This window comes from Canis lupus, chromosome 22, assembly GCF_048164855.1.
Source record: "Canis lupus baileyi chromosome 22, mCanLup2.hap1, whole genome shotgun sequence".
NCBI classification, from domain to species: domain Eukaryota; kingdom Metazoa; phylum Chordata; class Mammalia; order Carnivora; family Canidae; genus Canis; species Canis lupus.
In genome coordinates this window covers 52590157-52595637 of record NC_132859.1, presented here as the reverse complement: position 1 = coordinate 52595637, position 5481 = coordinate 52590157, and the positions used below count along the sequence as shown (strand labels likewise).

Here is a 5481-nt window from a genome sequence, read left to right as displayed (position 1 = left end):
TCAAAAAGGATGAAACCTTGCCATTTCAGTGACATGAATAGAACTATAGGGTATTATGCTGAGTGAAATATGTCAATCAGAGAAAGACAAATACCATATGATTTCACTCATGCAGAATTTAAGAAACAAAACTCTTTTCTGGTAAGATGAGCAAATGGGAAGGGGAAAAATAAAATAAATTTAAAAATGTATTTTGAACAAGGAGCTATGATTGCATTCTCTAGCTGTTGGTGAGTGCTGCCTCTTGGCCACAGAGGGATCTTTTTCCAATGAGCCTCTGCAGCACTTTTCTGCCACTGCTCCCTGTTGCACTCTGCCAAGTTAGGATACAGGGCCGAGCAGCACCAGGAGCAGACTACCAGGTGGAAGGAGGCAGGAGGAAAGATTACTTTCAGAAGGCTGTGCATATCCTAAGGAAGTGAATGCAAGACAGGCAAGGTAAAGGTAAAACCACGGAGGAGTACCTTCTGATTCTGTGTACCTTAAGTCCCTTGACTTCCCCTGGAATTTGTCCGTCCAGCTGGTCTTCTGGGGGAGGGGCCTGTTGTGCTGATTTTCAGGTGTTAGCACTTGGGGGAGCTGCTCTGCCCCTGCCTGGTGCAGGGCTCAGTGGCGGTTGTTTACCCCGTGAGGCCCCAGGAGGAACAACCCCGGTGGCGGGGCCAGCTCTGGAGCCCTGGAGTCAGCCCCCACAGTAACCACAGAGCTCTCCGTCTGCAGGGCCTGGAGGCTCTGGGCGGGGCCGCTGATCTGCTCAGCTCGGGGCAGGAGCGTCCTTGCTGTCCTGGGCCCTCCCGGCCTCTGCCTGTCCCGGGGGGAGGCCAATCTGGGCTGTGTCCCGGCGCCCTGTGCCTCCGGCCTGCGCTGTTGGATTCGCTCCCGCCCCGCAGCCCCCTCCGGGGAGCCGCCCCCGAGCCCCCCGAGCTGCTCCCGCCCCGCAGCCCCCTCCGCGGAGCCGCCCCCGAGCCCCCCCGAGCTGCTCCCGCCCCGCAGCCGCCTCCGCGGAGCCGCCCCCGAGCCCCCCGAGCTGCTCCGGGTCCCCCGTGCGCGCTGCAGCCCTTAGGGAGCTCGGCGCACTCTCCCGGGGCGCAGGTGCTGTTAGTGTCCCGGGGAGCCCGAGGGCATCCCCGCCCTCCTGGGTCCTGCTCCAACTCCCTGCGAGCCCCTTTCCGCCCGGGAAGGTCGGTGCAGCTCCTGCTCCTCCGGGACGGGGCTCTCCTGTCCTGGGGACACTCGCCCCGGCCTCAGCCCGGCTCCTCGCGGGGCCCCTCCCCCTTGGAGGCCTTTTGCTTCTTTATTTCTTTTTCCCCGTCTTCCTACCTTGATAGAAGCGCGAACTCTTCTCACCGTAGCATTCCAGCTGTTCTCTCTTTAAATCTCAGGCCGAATTCGTAGATTTTCAGGATGATTTGAAGGTTATCTAGGTAATTTGGTGGGGACAGGTGATGTGGGGACCCTAGTCTTCCGTCATCTTGCCCCTCCTCTCTAGGACACTTAACCTTGATACAGCATTAATGGTCAATCTACAGCCCATATACAAATTTTGTTCAACTCATGTCCATCATGGAAATTATTAGTCCAAGTTGCAATCTAGAATCACATATTGCATTTATTTTATTTTTTCCAGTTTTATTGAAGTATGATTGGTATACAAAAAATGCACATAATTAATGTATATTCCTTGGTGAGTTTGAACATATGCATACACTTGTGTCACTATCACTACAATCCAGGTAATAAACATATCAATCACCTCCAAAGATTTTCTTGTGTCCCCCTCCTTTCTGGTAAAAGCATTTAAAATGAGATCTATTAACAAATTTTTAAGGACATAATACCTTATTGTTAACCTTAGGAAGTATATTGTACAGCAGATCTCTGGAACTTACCTCATAAAATTAGCTTTATATCCTTTGAACAGCAATTTCTCATACCTGCCCCCCCACACAATCACTCTATTGTCTATCTCTGTACCTTTGACTATGTGAGATGCCTCAGATAAGAAAAATCTTGCAGTATATGTCCTTCTGTGAGTAACATGTTTCACCTGGTATAATGTCTTCTAGATCCATCCATGATGTCATGACTGGTAGGATTTACTTCTTTTTAAAGGAAGAATAATAATCTGCTGTGTGTGTGTGTGTGTGTGTGTGTGTGTATGCTGTATTTTATTTATTTATCTGTTGATGGACATTTAGGTTGTTTCCATATCTTGGTTACTGCGAATAATGCTGCCATGAACTCAGGAGTGCAGGTAACTCTTTGAGATCCTGATTTCAATTATTTTGTACATATACCTAGAATTGGGGTTTTTGAATCATATGACAATTCTATTATTAATTTTTGAGGAACCTACATACTCTTTTCCATAGCAGTTGCATCATTGCATATTATTACCAACACTGTATAAGTTCCAATTTCACTATAGCCTTCCCAACAATTATCTTTTGTTTTTTATAATAACCACCCTAAAGAATTTTGAAGTGGTATCTCATTGTGATTTTTATTTGAATTTCCCTGATGGTTAGTGATGTTGGGCATATTTTTATATAACTGCTGACCATATACATGTCTATTCAAGTTCTTTGATCATTTTTTAAAAAAAGGTTTTATTTATTTATTCACGAGAGACACAGAAAGAGAGGCAGAGACACAGGCAAAGGGAGAAGCATGCCCCCTGCGGGGAGCCCAATGTGGGACTCCATCCCAGGACCCTGGGACTAGGACCCAAGCCAAAGGTAGACACTCAACTGCTGAGCCATCCAGGTGCCCCTCTCTGATCATTTTTAAGTTGGGTTATTTATTTATTTATTTATTTATTTATTATTTATGCATGCTATTGAACTGTATGAATTCCTCATGCATTATGGAAGCTAACTCCTTATCAGATACATGGTTTGCAATTGGTTTCTTCCACTTTGTAGATTGCCTTTTTGCTCTGTTGATTGTTTCATTTATTGTGCAGAAGCTTTTCAGTTTGCTGTTGTTCCAATTTTTATTTTTGTTTTTGTTGCCTATGCTTTTGGTGTCACATTCAAAATATTATTGCCAAAGGCCAATGTCAAGTAGCTTTCTGTAATATTTCTTCTAGGAGTTTAGGGTTCTGAATCTATGTTCAAACTTTTAATCCATTTTTAGTCAGTTTTGTTATGGTGCAAGATAAGGGTTTGATTTCATTCTTTTTGAATGTGGACATCTGATTTTCTCGGCACCATTTATTGAAGAGATTATCTGTTCTCATTTGTTTATTCTTAGCATTCTTGTAAAGAAAACCAGTAGAATGCATACATATGGGTTTATTTCTGAGCTTTTTATTGTTCCATTGGTCGGTATGTTTATTTTATACCAGTATCATGCAGTTCTAATTACTATAGCTTTGTAATATGTTTTGAAACCAGAAAGTGTGATACCTTCAGCTTTGTTCTTTTAATTCAATATTACTTTGCCTATTAGGCAAATTACCAACCCCTATTTTGTGTCTCTTTAGGAATTTTAGGATTATTTTTTCTATTTTTGTAAAAGTGTATCTGGGATTTTAATAGGGATTACATTGGACCTGTAAGTTGCCTAGGTAATATGGACCTTTGAAAAATACTAATTCTTCCAACCCATAAACATGGAATGTTTTCCACTTATTTGTTCCTGCTTTCATTTTTTTCATTAATATTTTGGTTTTCAGTGTACATGTCCTTTACCTCCGTGGTTAGGCTTATTTCTATTTTATTCTTTTTGTTGCTCTTGTCAATAGGACTTTTTAAATTTCTTTTTTGGATAGTTCAGTATTAGTGTATAGAAATGCAATGGATTTTTTTTTTTTTTTTTTTTTAATTTTTTATTTATTTATGATAGTCACACAGAGAGAGAGAGAGAGAGGCAGAGACACAGGCAGAGGAAGAAGCAGGCTCCATGCGCCGGGAGCCCGATGTGGGATTCGATCCCGGGTCTCCAGGATCACACCCCGGGCCAAAGGCAGGCGCCAAACCGCTGCGCCACCCAGGGATCCCTGCAATGGATTTTTGTGTGTTGATTTTGTATCTGTGACTTTGCTGAGTTTATTTACTTGTTCTTTTTTTTTTTAATTTTATTTATTTATGATAGTCACATAGAGAGAGAGAGAGAGAGAGGCAGAGACATAGGCAGAGGGAGAAGCAGGCTCCATGCACCGGGAGCCCGACGTGGGATTCGATCCGGGGTTTCCAGGATCGCGCCCTGGGCCAAAGGCAGGCGCCAAACCGCTGCGCCACCCAGGGATCCATATTTACTTGTTCTAACAGTTGTTGAGTCTACGAGGTTTTCTGTGTATTTCTGATCTTTGTTACTGAAGGCATCTTGTCATCATAATAAAAACCTCTAGGACCAGTCCAGCCATAACATTGGCTCTGAAAGGCAAAGTTGGGCTCAGGTAAGTGTCCTTACACAATTTTTAGCACATATTATTGCACAAAACAGCCACCTTGTGGCTGAGCACTCTTTGCTCTAATTACAAAAATATTTTTTTTATCTTCTCAGTGATATCATTGTAAAACTAAAGGCCAAGAATGCGACTAAAAGGACTGTGTGTGGAACATTCTGTCCTTGGACTGAAATTTCTTTGGAAACATAAGCAAGAACAGAAGTATTTTGCAAAACATGTTTCAAGTTAGCTTTCAAAACAAGAACAGAGGCAAAATTAGAACAAAAAGGAAGAAAATCAACAATGATGTTAAATTTTATGTATTTATTTGACTAAAGTTATGGTGCTCAGTTGTTTGGTCAAACTCTGGTTTAGATGTTACTGTAAAGGTATTTCTGTAGATATGATTACCATCTGCAGTTAGCTAACTTTAAGTAAAGGAGATCACCTTTGACAACGTCAGATGAATCTCATTCAACAAGCTTTTTTGCCTTAAGAGCAAAATCTGAGGTTTCCAGGAGAAGGAATTCTACATTAAGATAACAACACAATTTTTCCTGAGTTTCCATGCTGCTGGCCTGTCTGACAAGTTTCAGACCTGGATTTTTTCCTAGCTCCTATAATCACATGAACAAATCACTTAAAATAAATCTCATAATATATGTACATAGATCTTATTGATTCTGTTTCGCAGAAGAACACTAACTGAAATACCCTCTAATTTAGCTAAAGGAAGAGACTTCCCTAGGAATTTAAGTACTTGGACCAGTGAGACTGATATAAAACACAAAGTGGATTTGAAGACCAGGATAAGGAGATGGGGACTAATGTGGATCCAACTGTTCATGAAGGAGGCACTAAAAAGGTGAGGGAAACATGCTATTACTAAATTACCAACAGTAGCTGGAGCCAAAGGCATCCCACTGATGAAGCCAAGAGAGGTCTTGGGACAGACTGAAATGAAAGGTGAAATGACACCTTTAGAGGAGAGGGAAGATCCATGAAACTACTTGGGGGAGAAGAGGTGCACAAAGAATAACCACGGAGAGAACAGTTGAGAGACTAACCCCTAAAACTGTGAGTCACCT

The 5481-nt window shown here is 42.7% G+C and overlaps 1 long non-coding RNA gene across 1 annotated transcript; it reads left to right on the top strand.

Moving 5' to 3' along the window:
* The first annotated feature begins 280 nt into the window (after positions 1-280).
* On the top strand, positions 281-4987 carry LOC140614368 (uncharacterized). Its single transcript, XR_012015263.1, has 3 exons — positions 281-438; positions 4275-4402; positions 4510-4987. It is a non-coding gene; the product is annotated as an uncharacterized lncRNA (long non-coding RNA).
* Positions 4988-5481: the final 494 nt, after the last annotated feature.